Here is a 22,941-nt window from a genome sequence, read left to right as displayed (position 1 = left end):
TCTCATTGAATTCCTAAACTGCTACAGCTATTAAAGATATTATACAGTATGTCCCATAAGTCCCTTTTCACCCTTAATATCTCCACGGGAAGTCAATTTATTTAAACGTGGTTTTTTTTTACAATACTTAGTATGGAAATTCTCAATGAATGGCATAAAATTCAAATTTTTTTTATCAAACATATCATTTTAAATAGCACTATACGAAATCCTGGCTCATATCGATAGGTGGATGAATGCGAACGATCTGTTGCTCGCACCAGAGAAATCAGAGTGCATAATCTTCACTGGCAATCATTTTTAATTGGCAAACAATTTATATTGTTAATTAAAATGATTAATTTATTGTTATATTTACAATATCTCGAATCTTTAATTAACCAAGTATCTATTTTGGATATTTATTATTTACTATTTAGATTTATTTATACATATTTTCTATTATGGAATGATGAACTCATATAAATTAAACTGCCATAGCAGTTATACATTTTTTTTTTACATAAAATATTGATGGCTATTTGGAATTTGCTATTTGCTGTTTTGCTGATACATTGCTACCAGATGGCAGAGTGCTTTATCAGTAATTTCCGCCAATTTGTTAAATAAAAATACTAGAAATAGTAATAGCAGGTGCTAAAAATATAATTAGCAGTTTACCACCACTATCAATGACTATGATAATATTATGTCTTTTTCATATAAAAAATAAATTAACGCAATCTAATCTAATGATATCGTGTTTTCTGCGTAATATTTTCTCATTATTTCGATCGATGGCTGAGCATGCAGGGAAACGATCAGGTGACAATTTATTTGAACTAACTAAAGTTAAAGTTAAAGTGACCGTAATAATATCTTCAAAATATCCTTAAAAATGTAGAATCATTGCACGAATTATTATTTTTAATATGTCATTATTAATATTGATTATTAACGGTTTATATTATTATATCCACGAGGCCACGGGCAAGGGCCCTGCTTACACCGCCCCCCCCCTCGTTGCGACGATCCTGCTAACATAATGCGTCGGAAGATTTTCGTTGCTCGTTGTGCTTCTGACTTGAGTTTTTTGCAGTCCCGTGGAGTTATAAAAGCATCAATCGGTTTATAGATGGTAGTGGCACACCATCAGTATCATTATTATTCGTACGCGCTCTTGGCCACGCAACACCGATGGCCACGGAGGGTTATGCACACGACACGACGAGCGACCGGTCAACGCGTTCGAACGAGATTCGAGCGTCCGCCACTGCAGATGAGACCCGAGCACGATCAGTTCTCGATATCGGTCGCGGGAAATATCAACGAAATCCCGGGCGCACCCACAAGGAGGGAAGGTGGTCCTAAAATCTTACCATACCGCTGCGCCTCCACCTGACACGTCCGTCCGACGACGGTCCTGATGAAAACTTCCTCGCCGTGCACGTCGACCGGTTGAATTTTGATTCGCGTGAATTCCAACGTTGGGGGGTACTTTTCGCAGCGTATCCTGCGATCGTCCAGACATCCGTTTTCTTATGCTGCGTCCGAGACAATGGGTCAGCTTTTTCTCTCTCTTTCTCTCTCTCTCTCACTATTTCCGTATGCGCGGCTTCTGGGATCGCATTCGTTTTTCAATTGGATTCTCATGCGCACACGTGTACTGTCAACAATGCAGTCGTATTGTACTACGTGCACATTCGAGATGAGGAGGAGGGGTTGATAATGACGAAAACGTTGTAGTATTACGTATCCAGGTCGATTGGAAAACTTGTTAAATCCGTTCCCCGGCACGCATTTTTATCGGAACAGTTTCACTTTTGAAAACTCAAGGCCAATAGGTTGCACAGAAGTTCACCGGTTGTTTTAATACGAGATTCCGTCGTTTTACACGAACACTATAAATCAATGTATATTAATTACTATACGCAGTACAACGATATAATGTAACTCTATTAATATACTTTTGGAATTCAATCTGATTAATCGTTTTTTATTTTATAATTATTTAAATAATTATGCTAATATCGCTACGTTTTCGTTTTCTATTAACCGTATTCCATTTGCTTCGGGTTAATCTAATAATGTTTTGTGACTAAATAAATGTAGTATGTTAATAATAAAATATAGGTCGTATCGATTGAAGCATGAAATACGTTAAAATGCTAAAAATATGTTTTAATTGTTTGGTCGTACAACTTAACATACATTCTGTTCGCAATAATAATATGACTCTACTTATATTATAATGCTTATAATTAAATATAATTAGGAGTTCACGCACTATGTTATATTATTATTTTCCACTTATTAAGTATAATTAACCGTGATTATAAATCATATTTCCTATATAATTCTTACAACACCAATCGTAGACCACAGTCATATCCAATAAAACAACAATAATTTACGCTAATGATACATTTATAAATATATTGTTTTTTTTTTTTTTTTTTTTTAATATTAAAAGATTATACAGTGTTTATATGTAGATACGTTCTGACCGGTAAATGATTAATAATAGAAAATAATTTTTTCGAATTAATTTTCAATGTAAAACGAATTATATCTACAGGAACTTAAATAACTTTTAATTGCCTCTAAATGTATTCATTAACACGTGTACATTATACGAGTATACGTAATCGGTATGCAAATATAACTCTAAAGGAATTTTAGTTTTGGTATGCAATAAACTACGACTAAAAATAGTTTATACATATCAATTTATGTCTGTTCTCAACAATTAATCATATAGCTATAGAGTTTTAATCGCAGCTATTACATTATATACTCTATTTTATAATTTTATACAGAAAAATAATATCGATTTGTCTTTCCGTTAACTTTTTCTAGAAACCAACTAGATATAAAGCGAAGAAGAATATCGTATGTTATGTATTCTCCGTTAAAGTTTAACTCCATACGGTACATTATAATGACCTTTCGTCTAGGTCAGTACGTAGAACAATTCGAAACATTAACCTTTAAATATTTCTTCATTATTATATAATAACGATGTAGAGTCTTTGTTACAGAATACATTTCGTTCTTAACATTTTACATGCGCTCCGTTACTTTAGAATTGCCATTTTCAACGCGGGTCATTTATTGTCTCTATAAAAGTATCGCAAACAGCGATCGAGAAGAGTACAAAGTTACCGGGGAAGAAAACGTTTTTAGTTAGGAAATAGTTTTTACTATAGGTTTTTATACGAGCCCCTTCTAGAGTTTTAATGTCTGTACTGCAGGGAAAGGACGAAGCGAGCATTATGTCGATTAAAAACGTCACTGTAGAGTTAACAACAACAGCGGTAGCGTTACGTTCGTTTTCTCTTCCGACTCTCGGCTATTGTACTATACAAACATCGTACAGAAATATAGTACATAGTTGTTAATATATATATACATGTGGCCATAAATTTATCGGATTTCAGTTTGAAAAGGCAGTAAATGCGTAAAAACTCGCCATGACTACGGAGTTCCTAGTCGGGATTAACTTTTAATAAAGTTGCAGATAATAACATTTCCGGTTGTCAAAACAGCTACTACGTTATTGATGTATATTAATACGACATCGTTACGACCCGCGTCTGTTGATGATAGTATAATATATTACATGGTTTCTTTTTCTCTCTTACTTTATACATATATATATATATATATAGTTTTTTTATATTATTATGTATTGTTATTATTTTGCTTCTTGTCGTCGTTGTCGTCCTCGTAGCATTATGCATTAATCATTGTTTTGTCTTTGGTTTATATATATAATAATATTATTAACTTAATCCGTCTGTTTATATCCATCTCTGCAACCGAACGAAATTCACGAGAACTCGGACCATATTCAGCTTCATAGTAAGTGCGTTTACAATTCGATATATACAGCGACAACAGTGAAGTTATATAATCTTATCCTTAATACAATTCCCCGGCTATAGGTCATCATCAAAATAAAATAAATAGGTATAATAGTAGTTTCAATTTTGTCGAGTGTACGCTCTGTTGCATAGTCGTTTGCTTTGGTATTATAATAATATTTTGGCATTATTATACTCAGCGTCGTGGAGAGAAATCAAGGGCCCCAGAGACAAATTAATCCAGGCCCTTCTCACACGAGGTATTAAACTTGCCACTGACATACAGTGTCTTCGCTTAAACTGTATATACCAAAGAGATAATGTAATTGCAGTCATGGTTATCCACAGACTAAATGAAAATAATTATTTATAATCTATTGGGCTTCATAAATAGTTCGATGACTTGACTGAGATGTAGTGAACTTGGTCTGACCCCGGGCCTTTTTTTAAGACTAGACCTCTGGGCTACAGCCTTAGCTGCCCTCCCCCCTCTCATCGAGCCTGATTATACTGTGCATCAATACTGAGTAATAGTAGTTACCAACTTAAGTACTTCGTCTTTTTTCAACAGTGGTTTTTAATTTTACATTTCAGATATTTCGAGTAACTTCACAAAAAATATATTGTTTATGAGTGCACATTATTATTAGTCGAATTTTGAGTACGTTAGTGTGATAACATAGCATTTTGAAGTTTAACGTATAGATCAGCGGTCATCAAATGGTGGCCCGTGGATAAATGTTATTCGGCTCGTAGACAAGGAAAAAAAAGTAAAAATCAATAATAAAATATATTAGTTTTTTACTGGCGTAAACAAATATTATACTTGTTTCCAAACGTATTTTAACGCTCATATCTTAAAGTTTGAATGGATAATATATATATATATAATTTACCAAAATTTTTTTTTGCATTTGTGTATGTATAAAAATATTTGCTTTTTATTTTGATGGCCCCCGAACATTTTCAAAATTCCCAATGTGGCTCTCCAAAACTATTAATTGGTGATCCCTAATAATTATTCAAATAATGACAGTAGTGTAATAAGCTTTTTATCGCTGAGTTGTATAAAAATCGAGATGAATTCTTAACATAAAAGGGATTGCTTTGTACTTACCAAATTATTAGTTGAATTTTAATATGGTCCATTATAAAATATATAAATATATTAGAGTAATTCTACAGTAGTCTTCCATGTCACTTTAATATTGGTAAATTATGTTTACCGATAAATATTACACGTTCGATTGAAAAAGCGGAGAGAAAAATATGGTACGTTTTTAATTATCTTACCGATCGTACGGCTATAAAAGATTCGTCACATCACATCATATTGGTTTTATAATATCGAAAAATAGTAAAATAAAGATAAAAAGTATAAAATGATTCATCGTATCTACCTATCTATCAAAATATCTACACTACAGCGCATCGTGTTAATTCTAATGTTTGTTAATATCGTTTGTTTAATTATCAATATGATTTTATGTTATTATTATTTTATTTTATTAAGTGTTACTAAATACCGATGCTTTGATACTTTTGATATCATTATACCTGCAACTAAGTACATACACGTAATTTAGATGTATTATGTTTAGTTAAATATTATTTTTGCAAATAAATTGTAATTTCGACATTATTAAATATGAGTAAAATTATAACAATACGCTTAAAATGTTGTTTAATGAAGAAACTATACCCATTGTATACTCGTAAATTATAATGTTTATATTGTACGTTTAATTTATAAATTAAAAATAACAGAACTTGATAATATTTTACAGAGAGGTTTACAAAATATGTTTGTCACTTTCAACGATCTCGCTTTGTCCAGCTTGTTGTTAGATGACTTTACGTAAATTTTAAAATTGTAAACCTAATTGTTTAAAAAATATCTTGTAAGAAAAATAATACTTATCGGTATTGGAATTGTTCTACGTGTTTAAACGTAGATGTTTACCTACTAAAAATACAGAAAAATTTTATTTCTATTATTTTACTCAAGTAAAATATAGAAATCAATGTATTTTAATGGAATATAACGTTTCGCATAGAATATTAAAATGACGCAATTTAAATGGTTTTCGTGTACAATCTATTGTAAATAACATTTTTAAAGAACGGTGTACTGGGTATTTTTATATTTATATATAAAAAATGTTTGTTTATATATCTCTAAATTATTTTATTCAACATTGTAACTCAAACTTCGTATGTTTCATAACCATAAATATCGATGATATTATTAAGTAAATTGTGAAGTTCATAAATCTATATAGGTACTATCTCTATTAGTATTATTATTACTCACATTTAATTTTTACACAACATGTCATATTGACGTGAATTTTTATTTACAAGTCAAAGATATATTGCCATTTTGGATACAAAGCTTCAGTAAAGTAATTTAAATGTGCAGGAAGAATTTTCAATAGTTATTATCATTTAATTTGTTTCATGGGAATACTATATTATATACGGTACACAAGAAAACGTATATAAAATTCAAATCTATGAATCAATAATTTTCTCAAAATAAATTACATTTTTTAAAATCATACTTATTGTTGAGGTACAACCATATAAAATGCGATTCGTTCTAGTTTATTTAAACGATGGCCATGGATATTATAAAATTTAATTAAATATTGATACAATTTTCAAACATAGATTTACTGCATTCATACCATAGTGCAAATATTTAATAGTAAACAAATTGCAAATAACAAGTCATAAATAAATATTAATATATGATCGATAAACATTATTTAATAATAATTGAAATGTACAACCGACATAAATAATATTGTAAATGTATTAGTAATTAAATTAATAATTTTAATAATTTCAAGTAGGTACTATTAACAAATAGTCATGAATTATGAAAAATGTTAGTTTAAATTATATTTTTCATCAGTTGAGCATATTGTCAAATGTTAGTTTTCAAATTATTTATGTGTTTGTTTTAAATTTATATTCTTATAATAGCATAAAATAATTTCGTAAAAAATATATTCTTAATCGTTTTTATATATATTTTCATATGAATATTCATTTGTAGAAATCGACGTTTGAATGGTAATCTATTTTGAGAGTCGTTTAATATTCTCATATAGGCCATTACGTTGTAGATAGGTACTTGATACTATGAGATTTTACAATGGTTTTATTAAGTTTTTTTTTTTTTTTTATAGTATGAACGTCGTTAATAATATTTTTTTAGAAATTGATCGGATGATTTTTGTACGTGTGATAACATCTTAATTTTTTGGTTTTCCTTTTTATTATTTATATTATCCTTTTTATTATCTTATCTATTCTTTTTTTTTTTTTTAACACACTTAAACGTAATTTCGTCTTGTCAATATTTATCTCAATTTCGTTTTACGTTTTATGCTTTACAAATCGCCACCCAAGTGTGAAATGTAGACCCCGGTAAGAATCGTGTCTCATTTTTTTCCTTTCTGCGAGTAAGACGATATTAATTCTTGGGTATTAAAGTCTTAAGTCAAAAAGCTCAAGTTTTCAGAGGAAACTAATTTAACTGTAGAATACTCTTCAAAATTAAGTTATATAAACATCCACGGAATTGTTTAATTGAAGTATATTGACTTATATTATCTAAGTTCGTTTAAACTCGTGAGAAAACTAGTTATAATATTATTTTGTTGTATGTACTCTTAAAGCACGTATACGAATACACATAGTATAATATATTGTTATTAGACCCATAGTCACCAATGTAATATTTTATTAATTAAAATAAAATATTTTACGCATTACACTGTAAAATTGAAATTGTTTTTCAACAATTTGCGTTATATTATGCGCATATTTACATAAAAGTTGTATTTATCGTTGCATTTTACACTAGATTTTTCATTTAAACACTAAGAATTTAATTATCGCTTGTGTTGTTTTGTCTGTTGTAAAGATATTAGTAGTACATATATATTTATGAAGTATATAACTTTTTATTAAAATATTCGAAAAATAATGTATATTTATTTTTCTTATAAAGAGTATTGAACGAGTTAATATAAAAAATGATGAACATATACGTAAACATTTAAATTAATTTATTTCTTATATATAATATATATAATGTACTATATATATAATGACTATATAATGACGTTTGGTAGACAAAGTAAAAAAAAAAAAAATACTACCTGTAATAAAAAATTGAAATAAAAAGTTGGTAAAAAATTTGAGGGATCCTTTTTGATGAAAAAAAACAACTTTTATATCTTTACCTTTTGTAAATTTTGAGTAGATTTATTGGTTTATAATAATTATTCTTTATTGTAGAAAAATCAAACATAAGTTTTACAAGGAATTGCAATAATTATACAATTTAATTGTTAATTTTTCTCTGTGATTTATAAAAGTTATTTTAAATATTTTTAATTTATGGCACACGTAATTGTGTAATCTTTGCTGTTATAAACTATAAAAATAATGTTCAGAATTTTTTTACGTTTTTAATCTTTGATCACTGTATTATAGACACGTTTGTCATACATACTTTGGAGTACAATTATAATAGGTCCATATCACCAGCACGGCTACTTTTGAATAATAGTACCAAACCTTGACAGTATTTTGTACTTTTTTTTGTACAATTTTGTACAGTCAAAATTAAATTTTGTACATTCACCCAATTCCGAGAAAACCCGATTTTTCTATATATGGATATGAGGATATGCATCCTCAGTACGGTCATTAACCAATTATTATAAAATTGAAATTTAACTTATACTGTATTATGTACTGTTATGTATGTAATATTATTATTGTCATTAGAAAATAAAAGTTTTTTCGGGCTAGGATATTATTATAGTTTCCATCATAAACATATATTTTGCGTAATTCACATGATATACTGTCAAAGAATATCGAATAATTAATCAGTACCAACATTTTCCACAATATTTTGACGTTATGGTTTTTTTTTTTTTTTTGTTTATAAACGATTGTTGCTATGTGGCCAAAGGAAGAAGTGAATATTTAAAAAAAAAAAAAATACTGGATAAATTGTGATGAGAAAAGACATCTTGTATAGGTGTGGATATAATATATTTTAAAAGCAAATTCCACCGTGCGGTTCAAAACAGATGAACGCGGTAACGTGGTAGTATATTATATTAATTCTTTTTATCATTGCTCACGCCTATCTTACAGCACGATACCCGTGTATCTGTGATGTGGTACGGGACAACAGTCGCAGTACAGCCTACACGGACACCCAGTGTGCATAGACGTCCGGCGTTATCGAAAAGTCATAATTTTCATCAGTCTCCTGCGGTGGAGCGAGAGGCGGAGGAGGGGGTAGGATAAATGACGAGAAACGGGCTTGCAAAAAGTTTCAAAATAATACATATTGAGAACGGTCCACGGCGAAATAGTATAGGACTTCATAAATATTCCGTTTTAGACGGGTTTCAATGTGCATACGTGAAGTGTAGTGCAAACAAAAAACTACAGTAACATTTTTAATGACTATTGTAATGTCGCCTCATACCGGTACTAATGTCATCTCTTAGTACATCTGGATACGCATCGATAGCATAATTGATTACGCGTGATGTACGAAATTTGAAAATCGTATGAAATTGTTAAAATTCGTCTGCAGATACGTGGTGAACGTGCAGCCGTATTACCGCAATCGTTTCCAGTCGATTTGATATGAAAATGTTTTTAACAGTGCGAACAACGACTATTCTCCAACGTTGGGAAACCGTTTTCATCGAGTCGAACGCGAACGATCGCAATGACGTCTAGTGGCCGCGTCTAGGATGACTGGATAAATTACAATGATACCACGGCACGTGCGTTGGTTATACACTTGTTGGTTGTTGAGTAGAATTGCATGATTCACTTCGGATGCGTGTAAAAAATACTACATCAGTGATGCGGTGAACATTCATAAACTATTATGCACTGCATCAATGTACTGCCCACCCGCTTTTTACATTAGCAAACCATCTTTGAAATTCTTTCGAAACGTAAATCGAAAAAAAATAAAAACTATTTAAGATCGAATTGCCAACCTGTTAATATTTTACCAACTCAAACTTAGGACTAGCAAAATTCTAAGAGGATTTTATCTATTTAATGTTTTAATTGTAATTAAATAAAAAAATTAAAAATAATAATTGAGTTGTAATTACATAAATAAAGTTATAGAAAATTGTCTTTTATAAGACTGATGGTGGTACCCTTAAATAATTTAATACCTTTCGGTCTGACTATTCCATCCACATACAAATCAAGATTAAACCAATCACTATATTACAATAAAATATCATTTCAAATAAAATACTCTTAAATATTTAATATTTTTGTATAGGTACTACTAAATAATATAAATGATTTTATAGTATAAAATTTATTTTTATATTATTTTATTTATTCGTAAATAGTTTTCCATTGAGAATGCAAAAAAATCGACTTAGTTTTATTTAGAATCACCGTAAAAATATTGCGGCCCCCTTATATTTTATATAAATATTTCTGGGGATGGCTGTTGCTTCCCCAAACCAACCCTTTAATACAGCCCTGTTATAATTATATGCTTCGGAGGGGTCGTATTTAGAAGAGGAAACAGGAGGCTGTTTCTTAAGGTGGCAAATTTGTAAGACGGCAATTACATTTTTATAATTTGTAAATCCTTTCAAATACTTTTTTTTTTTAACTGAAATTTATTTTTATTTTTGTTGCTGTTGTTGTATTTGAGCTGTAAATTCCTAAGTACTGCCCTGTTTGTTCGTAAAGAGAGATTTAATTTGCATTGTTATTTTTTTTTTAAAACATTGTCCTCGTAGTTACATTTGAACATTAAAATATTAGATGGTCATCCGATTTACATTTTTACCTTCATAAACGATACTAATTTACAGAAGTAATTTAAGCTCAGACATTACCAAACAGTTAGGAATACAATGCGACTCGAAAATAGATTTCTCAATATTTTAACGTTTCCGTTCGTATATTTTATAACGATTGAAATTATGGAAAAATTGTAATCATTTATCATCTTGAGTATTAAAATACAGTATTTTATTTAAGTACAACGTATAAAAAAAAAAAAGAAATCTATTATGTATTCGATCTAAACAATAGGTATATATTCTACATATTAATACTGAAATACTATAATTACATTACGCTTTACCTTGAATCTTATTGTTTTTATTATTTAATGATAATTAGAACAATACAATTTTCATTATTGTTATAATTTGTATTATTCGCATCTATTATTAAAATGTATACTTTTTATGTAGCTATGTTTATATATATATATATCTTATATACTAAAGTTGAACGGTTTGAATGCAAAAGGCGCTTACGTATAAACAAAACATAATTAAAATGTGTGCCTCCGAGTTATTCGAAGTGAATGGGAGTTTTGTAATTTTTAAGAAAAAAACTGTATGATACTTTTTTTCTCACAGTTTTTTTAAAATTTACATTTTATACATATTTATAGTTAGTGTAACCAGTCGGGCCAGTGCGTTATATTGCAATATACAACCCAAATGAGATTGTAATTTAATACGTTTAATGTATACAAATGTATAAAAGTCCATAAAATTAATATTTTCCAAAATAATAATGTTTTATTTATTTTTATTTTACATTAACGCTGAAATTTCAATTTAATTTTAATCGTCGGTGATGTGAATGATTATTTAGACTGAGTAAAGTAATAATAATTACAGTAATAACTATTCATGTTCGTCTGGAAGAATAATAATGGGGGTTTTTTTTTTTCTAAAACACGGACAGTAACTATTTTATACTAAAATTTAAACACAATCTGGATATTTGATAGTAAATATATTAATATTTTTCGTACTGTACAATAACATATATATATTATTATTATGTAGTCATACTGTACCTGTTATAAAATGTATTATTTTTTTTTTTATAGGGTATTGGGCTCGATGCTAGACAAATTAAAGGATCTTGCTTTATACACAATATGTATTAATTTCGCTGTTATCAGGTGCAAAAATCAATTCCAAAAAAATGTCCAAAATTTTGCCATAAGAGGGTAAGTACATGCTTAAATTCTATAACAATTAATTTAATTTGTTGTCGTTTTTTGAAAATTTTCCGACTATCAAGTCCATAATAGAGTGTATAAATATTATCCGTTCAATTTTTTTAAAGCAATGAACAGGTTTTATCTTGTAACCTGCTCACCCAAATTCTAAAAAAAAAGTTGCACAAATATTTTGCTACCAATGATACAATTTGTCTATTATTAACTGAATTAAATATTTATCACCTTTTTCTACTTAAGTTTCACGTTGGAGTCCAGTATTCGATGCATGTATTTTAAATTAATAGATGTAGAATCAAATAAACAATATAATTAAATCAATTTCGTTGGCTATGTATGTAATCAAAGGTTAAATATTGCTACACTAAGACATACAGGGTTGGAGAAACATTGAGTATGATTAAATTCAAACAAAAGTTTCACGTACAATTAGTTTGGTTTATCTATATGAAAATGTATTAAGCCAAGCTAAGATAGCATAAATTAAACAAAGAATTCATATTATCATGATAAATGACACGGAATAGGTTGAAATCCTAAACAAAACCTTTTATCGAGGAACGATCAGAAAGATTGCACGTATTTCTCTGCGTGTTAATCGTAATTTATTGTAGGATGACTGTTAAAAAGTTTAAGAAATCCAGAGCCACTGCGGTGTGGTGGTATGGGTCTGTAACTATGATTGCTGAAGTGGAACGATTTCGCTGCGAAATTCGAGTGTATTAATATTATACAATAGTAAATTAATGTAATGTTAAAACCAAAATAATAACAATACCTACTACGTTTGTGCGAATAATATTTTATTAATATTATCATACAAACAATAATATGCGCGCGATATTATATTAATATTATTTTATATGACTAAAAGTAAAAATTACAATTGTACAAACATTTCCAACGGATTTAAATTGACATGCAATTCTTCACCCTTGAATGGACGATAACGCGGTCTCAGCAATAATGCCCATTGTGTTTTTCGTATTTATTTTGTGATTCCTAGTATAAAAGCTACAAAGAAAATGGTGTAAGACCACACACACCACTTATAAATATATTTATTATATTCAAATAACGCGTTGACTAGTAGAGATATTCATTCATGTGTATTGTATTCATATATATGTATATAAATATCCCACGTTCGGGTATACTATCCATAAACGGATGTGGGATGAAACAAAGGGTTAAATAAGTTATTAATAATTTATTTTTACTTTTTTTATCCACATCGTACACGCTAATATGCAATTCAATTGATCTTCATATATGTATGTGTGCCCCCGTACGGCCATATGTTTTGTGTGTGTTGTGAACATTTAATTGAATAATATACGATGATTTCTGAACTTCCGCCCAGGTTATCTCGATAACCTCAGTAAATGGATATACTGAAAGCGCTAGACGCTTTGTTACCGAACTTGTTGTGAATGTATAATATATAAAAGCGAATTATTATTATAATGGTTATCGTTATTTTTGTTAAACAATATACAACACCGAAGAATAACTATTAACCTCCACGTATCCGTAATATCAATAATCGTATTTGATCCGATTTCTTGACCATTTTACTTCTCAAGTCATCCTCTCTATCGTTCATTTAAGACCACGATATTTTGAGATTTTCCAATCATCCAGTAATCATGTAAGTACTATAAAAAAAGTTTTATAATATTCTTTCGAACGTGATAGTAATATCGTTGTTTTTTATAGTATTAATTGTTAACTACAGTCGTGGAAAAACATGAAAACAGAGACAATAGTGTCACAACGATTTTTTAAAATTTTATAAAATAAATTAAACCTGTAGACAGTTATTTTACCTTCGTTCTCAAGAGTATAGTATTAAAATAATTTAATGTAACTTGTTTTTTTCATTGTAGACGTTGAAGTTTCTCTCTCGAATAATTGAATTTTACAAACAAACATACACATAACTTAATCATTTTCACAAGACATTTTGCTCTTCGTTAAATGTAATAATTCATTTTTCGCTGCAGCAATGAGTTAACATTATTCCTTTTACATTATTATTAGTCACGTAGACGTAATAATAACGGCGGAACCATAACAGTTTAGTAGTGATCATATTATTTGACTATTGGAGCGGATAATAAGTATATATAAATATAATTTAAACGACTGCGTATCGTGAGAATTGCTAATTAACAAAGTAAACAAAGCGGGATCGATTAAATAATCGTGTTATGTCTTTCCACAATTACGTAATAATTAGGAATTCATCTAGTTGAGGGATAGAGAGTGTACAGTTTCAATAATTACCTACATTTATAAGTAATGAGATAGTTTGAATAGTATTAATATCATAATAACTTATAGTTTTTATTATTATAAAATATGATATTTGAGTTCTACAATAAAACATCAAAAATATAAATACTTTTTACTATTATTTACAAAAATATAAAATATTTACAAGTTATGCTTAATTTTTTATAATATAAAACATGACATGAAGGATATTATTTATTTAGATAAAAAAGGGAGAGAGAGATAGAGTAACCCATTAGATATTTGCAAGTACATTTATGAAATATGGATGATAAAGTCATGCAAAACTATAGAAATAACATATTTATATATTTTTTTTATACATTTATTTTAAAACACCGTTAAGTGTTTTCAAGTGCATAAATCTAGATGATTTTTATGAACGTGTAAAAATAGAAGTTTGTTTAGGATTTATATCCTTTTCAGTTGTCCTCTTCTCCTTTAGTTATAACTAGGGTTAGGATGTTTATGATTTTTGCATTTTTTTTCTATTAGTCGTGTACATTACATACCTAAAAATAAATACTTTTTTTAGGACATAGTATTAGATACCAGCATTCAATTTTATTTTGCATTTTTGGCACATTTAGGGAATTTTATGAATACAAGCATATTTTGAAAGAAACTGTATATAAATGCATATTTAGCCAAACAAATAACTTAAATATATTATAAACTCCTTGGTAAGCATTATTGTTTTCAAAACTAAAAGTAAACGACAAAATATGAAACGTGTAGTTTATATCATTAACTTATCTTTACTACGACTTAATATTTATTAATCATGTTTACGATCGTTAATAGAAATAGAGTGGTGATGTCGATAGAACATAATGATGACTTACATCATAAAATCCTTAGTTTAGTATATAGTTTGCCACGGGTACTAGGTAGACTGTAATGTTTACGATTTATTTTAGTGTACTCGTTTTATTCTTGAAAAAAATGCTAAAAGTTAAATTTTTTTAAAATAAACCATTCAACGATTGTTCAATTATATGAGAATGCTAAAATTTTAATACGACCAGAAAGCATAAAACGAGAAAATATTTTATTTTCTGTATCTTACACTGTGTCTTATAATATAATATAATATAAGACTTATATGACAAAAGCTGAAAAAACTATAAAAGTGTTGTATTCAATTACACCAAGTCACAGAAGAAATCAGAAACAAATTCCCATAAGTAAATCAAATTTTCAAAAGATTTTTCTTAAATAACTTTATTGTATTCAACGTTTTAGAAATATTTTACCGGAATTTCCATTGTTCCAAATCCCTATTTTGACTAGGTGGGTAATGTGGTTATGGGCAGTTAACTACTATTGCAAAAACTACGATAGTCTTAAATTTTTAATTAAATTCTGAAGATGAAATATGTATAAAGAACGCTCAACGACTATTTGAAATATGAATTTTAGAAACCAACTTAATTTGTATAAAGGCTAATTTTGTCCTATTATCAAAGAAAATACCTTGTTTAGAAAACAACGGATTATTGTTAAGTAAATCTCTTAAAATTATTCAGAACATAGAAAAATCATTGTAAAATGTACCATACCATATCGGAGAAATTATTAAAAATAAAATGAAGTGTGTTTTCTAAGTAAAAAACGGGATATCAAAATAATACTGAAAATTGCTGAAATATTTGATAGAAATGAAACTTCAAAAGACAGTTTATCAGCTGAACTTATTTTGATATTTATTGGGCATATTTTTATGGGTATTTTAATGTTTTTAATGTCATAAATATAGTCCTAAACCTAGTTATAACACTGTCTGGCACTATCGGGTCTTTCATCTGAAAATTGATTGGCAGGATCGTGTTGGTCGATTTTCCGGGGCTAGATTTGGTTATGGTGAGAAAATCTAATTATATGTGTATAATATACAGGCGTATACGAAAAGTTCGTTATCATAACGACTGTGTACTTTTCGTTTTCGATTTTATTTGCTATCGATGGTGTATTATTATTATTATCGTATGGATTGCGTTGCGTATATTCTTCTGTTCCGTCGCACTTGTAACCACCGGTATTTTACATTTAATATTATATGGCTTGGAGCAGGTCCAACAGCAGTAGTTGTAACTGCCAGCGTGCTTGTTTGCCAAAAACCCGTTACTGGTGATTCTTTTCCCGTCCGTGGACACTTTTCAATTATTATTCCACCACATGAATACGAGTGACGACTGCAGTAATGTTATAGATATATACACGTAAATACCTTAAAAAAATATTAGCCATAAATCCATACATACATATTATACGTATTTCGCTCAACGGTCGATTTATAGTAGACCTCACTGATGTACAGAGTTATTTTTTTATCCAATCTCGTATTTTATAAGCACGTTCCAATTATATGTTTTCTCCAATTCCGATTAATGCTAACCATACGTACTAGAAGTCTACTATATTTTTCATGTAGACACATTTTTAGTACGGGAGTATCCTGCAATATTATCAGTTTTTGTTTTTCGAATTGGAACACCATATTTTTTTCTACGTTACTTAGCACGTAATATAGTTAAAATTCCAAACAATACTCTTGAGGTTATTCATATTTATGTGTGAAAGCAATTTCTTTGATAAATACAATACAATTATTATTAATATACGATAATATGCTGTAATTTGTTATTTATTTTATTTTATTGCTATTCATTACTGTTTACTGTTTTGAAGATAACGAGGATCAAATGTAAATAATTACGGATCACTAAACGTATCAAAGAAAAATAATAATTCACCGATTATAATTTTTTCACACACAACATTAAATGATCATAATTGTGATAGTAATACTGGTCTAAATTTTAAATACATTACATTACCAGAAAATTAATCGATTAATTATTTACGTAACTAAATAACATGGTCTTCCCGTTCAAAAAACTAAAGTTATTATTGACACAGCACTACTCCTAGGGAAGTAGAAAATATCTAAGTATATATATATACACGTTTCCAATAAATCAGATTTTGAAAAATTTCAGTTTTAACGTAAAAAAACCACACTTTAGAAATCCCCTCCCCCCGTATACGTAGAGTGCTTATGTTTATGTATGTGTTGAGCCGAATGAATAGAAATATTATTCTGATGTTCTGTCGGGATGCATAAAATGTATAATGCTGAGCAGTGGTCATCGGGGAGTAGATATCAAGGTAACACGGCGGCGTGGTTTGCTGAGTATTTTCTTTCAACGTTACCGATCATTGTTTGCATTACGCCGATGGCAATAAACTTATAATGTACTCTATTGCACTGTACGCCGTCTTCGTGAAGTCGTCCGAACCATCCACATCCATTGTATCGACGCGCGCGCGTGTTAGTTGACAATAACAATTTATATTATTTACTATAATTTCGAGTTGAAATAACGTTTTATTGCAACTTATACAAACGTGCGAATGTGTATGTAAAGTTAATGTGTTAATGTGCACGTTGGAGTGACGGAAAAAACATTTTTGGCAGGCGTGAGCATAATAAAAATGTACAAATATTTTGTGTTCAACGGACTTCCTCATCATCGTTATAAGCTTTTTTTCTTTCTTTTGATCAACTATTAAAATGAATCGAAAATTTGTTTATAAATATAATATTTTAAAACAAATTAACATTTTCCACGGTCCCGTCATACCCGATCTTTGGAACCTTGTATAATTTTCAATAAAAACAAATAATAAACTGATACGGTTATAGTTGAACACCGATTATTACTTAAGTATACACGCAGGGGAAAAAAGTAAACTTTATGATATTTCCATACTTTTAAGATATTTAAAACGCTTTAAAAATACCGGTGAGAAGTAGGTGAACTAAAATGTCGTTCCACGTCCGTTGCTACTTTGAGGTTATGCATATGCGGGTGTGATGTGATCGTTTGTAGTAAACCCGTAAAAAAATTCAGTAAAATATTTACAAACATTTCTTGTGATGTGCAGTGTCCCGTGACGTTTTACTATTTCCTCATGTTGACCATTATTATAAATATATATATATATATATTGTATAAGCCACAGACTGTCGAGTAAAAACTTTTTGGATCGCCCTATTTACGCATAAACATCAAGTTTTTCACGACTGGATGATTTAATACGATTATAATGTGGTATTTTTATAGTGAGCATTACCGTTGTGGTATATTTGGCTATGCATACGAATAATATACGTATAGGTATAAATTGTGTGTCGTAACGTTCGTTGAATCATGATCCATCGACTGTTATTGTCTAGAAATATTCAAATTTAGTTGTTTTAATTAACTATAACAATATAATAAAAATAAAATAAATCGTGAATATGGTATTTTTTTCGTACGTAGTTAGATAATTGTCAGTAATAATATCTTCCCGTATACAACATTCGAACCGCGAACTTAGGTTTTGAAAAATAAAAAACCCTCATCTTGAATCTCACAGTTCATTGTTGTGACATTATTAAATTAATCCATCAGCCTTAGCGTTATAAACGGATACCGTAGTTTTTGTTTTTTAATTATATTTAGGAATATGCGCATACCGCTCCGATGTGTAGTATAATAATGATATTGTCCTCCTACTTTGTTCGTGACAATAGGTGATACATAATTGAAATAAATGTATAAATTATAGTCCTGTATTATAGAGTCTGTTTTCTGGGCAAGTGATTATAATTATACAATAATTGTTCTTTGTGCGTCTAATTATTATTCTTATGATTGTGTATAATAATACACTATGATATTTTATATAATATATATATATATATATATATATATATGTTCACTTCTATATCAAAAGACGAAAAAATCATTTATTTTTTTCCTACCAAACACGATTCAAACATTAATTTGATGGTTTTACAATCTTTCTCATTATTACGATTATATAGGCGGTATTTCAACGTATTTAGGATAGAAATTAAAAAAATCTAATGCGTGTAATGTTTATAGATTGAAAATTGACTGCGGGTAAAATGTAACCTATTAATGAACGATGATTTGTGGCTGTAAACTACATTTTTTTAATAAAATCCACGTTATTATATTAATGATGTAGTAATTTATAATCTTTCTCAATTGACATGTACGGCTTAAGAGCACAATACGTAGTAGATTATTTTATACATTATATTTATATTTTATACATTTTATTTATTTATTTTTTTGTTTAAAGATCGTTTAATACTATTTACGAGCGTATTGCGAAATATATGATTTGTGCACGGAAATTTTGAAATTGAGTATTTACAACACAGCAGCTGTTACTGAAACTGTATTTAAATATGACAGTTTATAATGGTGATGAGAGAAAAAGTTCTCGTATTATTATAATATGAGCGTATACTATCGATATTTAATGTTTTAATTTTGTCATAAAAACTTTGCAATTACTTGTTTTTCTCTTCGTCCCGAGTAGCGAGTAGCTTTACTGAAATATATGTTTTTATAATAATGACACAATAATGAAAAGGAAATTACTTTTTTTGATTTATAAAATAAAATTAGCATAATTTGTATTTTAATAAAATCTAACACATTTTATTTTTTTATTTAGACGTGATTTATTATTATTAATAAGTACACATGACATTCTTATACAAATATAACTTAGATTATTGTGTTTTATATTAAATGGTAATATAAAAGTATGTTTATTTTATATTTTTATAATTCAAAACACAAGAATTAATTCATAAATAACCATCAGATGTTTGTTAACGTATTATTGTAGATGGTCTGAATGTGAATAGATTATGTTAAGATTATTATTACATTTTTTTCCCCCGAGTAATTGCTCCTTGACCGAAATTATGAACCAGAAAAATTAAAAGTAAAACTATATTAACTATAAATATATTAATCGCACGAATAAAACAATATATAAAAACAATTTTAAAGTGGTAAATCAATTTTATTTCAAATGTATAAAATGATACAAGTATAATTACAATTTTACAAAATTCAATTCGTTTTTTATAACTTAATTGATATAATACATACAGACAAGATAATATAGGTCGTATAATTTTTTTGTCGAAAGTTTATTTATTATATATATTTTCTAATTTAACTAATAAAATGAATCAATTTATTTTAATGTGAACTCGTTATACATTTTCTATTGGTGTTAAATCGTTAAACAAAATTTCGAAAAAATTAGAAAATGGTTTTAATTTATATTGGAGTTCTGAACTTTTTTCAAATTTAAACAATCTTTAAATTATGAAACTGATACAAATAATAAAATTATTCATACAGAAAAGAAAAAATAATTTATTAATCACTTGCACTATTTAAGCTATAAATTAATCCTTTTGCGTGTCGCTTAGAACGTATGCACATCGTATGACAATTATTTACGGAAAATTGTATAATTAAATGATATACCAACAAAACTATAATATAATTCAATTTGTGAGATTGTATTGCGGAAGTTATTACACGATTCAGGCTTACTTGACATGAATAATCGTACCTACTTACTTTTTACGTAAATTATGAAATATTTAACAATATTTACTTTTGAGATTTATACTTTACCGTTACTCAACCACCACACAGTGCATAAATGTTCACATGTCTAATGCAAGGCACGTTGTTTGCTGTGGCGTATTTAGACTTACTTCTAGGGGGGGGGGGGGGCGACTTAAATTTTTTCTTTAATTCAGGCTCAAAATTTACAAGTAAAATTTTTGGTAATATTTATATTGGGTGAATCCTTAATATTTGTGGTTTTTTTTTTTTTTTTTTTTTTTTTATCTAATGCCGGATCCACTTAGAATAGTCTTTTGTGTAGTTCTTTTTTAACACCTATATGTGTTTTGAAAGTTTCGCTTGTGTTTTATCTAATTTTTCACTAAGTTTGGACTGGGTCTTCAATTAAAATAATATATATATTATTTATCGTTATGGGAAAAATAAACGTTATAAGCAATTGAGTGTTAAACGCTATTAAATTTAAGCGTTTAAACGTTATACAAATTTAAACGTTTAAAAAATTTTCCGTTTACCATATTAACAATTAAAACGTTATGAAAAATTTAGCGTTTTGCGTTATTTAAATTAGTGTAAAATTTGAAACGTTTTCAAATATAGTAATACTATTAAATAAATCATAATTTTTGTTTCTTGATAAAATATCCATTACTTATATAATAATTGTCTTGGTCTAAAAATTTCCCGGGGAGGGGGCGATTGCCTTCATTGCCCCCTCACAAATATGCAACTGGTTGTTTGCACGATAATAATTATTATCATTATTAGAGCAATGATTTATATTTCATTTTTCTGGAAAATCGGAGAACGCATAATTCACTAACTAAAAACTTAAAGATAATAAAAATAAAATTCAACATTTTATTACGTTAAACTATGGACATTTATTTTTATTGCCTACGTACATAAACGCGTATATTATATATAAATGTATACGATGCACATATACAGCCAAAGTTGTCACACACACACATATTTAATGGATTCCTTCTTTCTTTGAAATGTTCGCACGACTCGAGTGCGTCTTGTAAATTTTAAAATCGCACGTTTTTCTTAATTTCGAAACATTTAACACAATCAAAAATTAAATCATCTCTACTCGACCGTTAACATTCTCTCTCACGTTTGTAAAATTTAATTATATGTCGTATGGGCATATAAATATTTGTAATGAAGAAATACAATGTACCATATTATCATTTATTTTTCTTTCTTTCAAATTATAAATAATTTATAGCACAAAGCTTTCTTAACAAATTGTATTTCAGACACTAGTTAAAATGTATATACTTGCACATACAGCAATATAATTTAACAATATAAACATAAATATTTTTTCATTATGGAACTTATTAGTTAGTATATACATTTAAAATCAGAGTGATGATTTTGATTGCAATGAGTTATTCGTCTTGTTGATCAGACCTTGAAATCTTAGATTAGTCGAAAAGGCAAAGGGGAAGAAATAATTTGGAAACAATTTTCCCGCTAAATTAGTTGAGATAATTTGTTTGCAATTGGTCCGAATGGAGAACGTCCAATTAAGTTCATTGTAATTAATGAGTAATTTTCTCGACTGAAAAAAAACACTTGTCCACTATACATTATTGCAATCCACTTCAATCGATTATACGTCTTCTCTGATAGATTTTAAGATAGTTTCATACAATGCTGTTAAAGTTACTGAAAATGTTTACCACGTTGAGCACGAACAATTATATTATTATCATTAATAGCTATGGTTGGATGTTTCATACGTAAAAATTAAAAAAATTTACTTTAACAGACGCGACGGTAATATTAAATAGGTTTAAATCGGTAGTGAGTATTTTCCATTTTTTCAGTTTCGATTTTAATCTAGTTGAGTGAAAGGGAATTTTAAATTAAAAACTAAAAATATTCACACGCTCTTGCACTCTTGAATGCTTTTTATTCAACTCCTGTAATAAGTATTAAGACTTATAATATTCTTTTTATAAATGTTTTACATGTTTATGCAAAACATTGACAAAAAAATAATTGATACATATTTACCAAGTGGAAACGTAATTGAAACGCGTTTTAAACATTTCAATTTAGCGCATTAGCGATTCAATATATAATTATTAAGAGTCATTATCATTACTTTTTTTTGACGGAATGCCTCGATCTCGAGATTCCTAATCGATTTTTGAGTTGTTTCGAAAGTTTATTCATTATCGATAGCCCAATGTAGATCGAAGTATTAGTTGAA

The sequence above is a fragment of the Sipha flava genome, unplaced genomic scaffold (genome assembly GCF_003268045.1).
Source record: "Sipha flava isolate LNK unplaced genomic scaffold, YSA_version1 78_pilon_pilon, whole genome shotgun sequence".
In the NCBI taxonomy this organism is placed as follows: Eukaryota; Metazoa; Arthropoda; class Insecta; order Hemiptera; family Aphididae; genus Sipha; species Sipha flava.
This window is presented reverse-complemented; position numbering follows the sequence as displayed.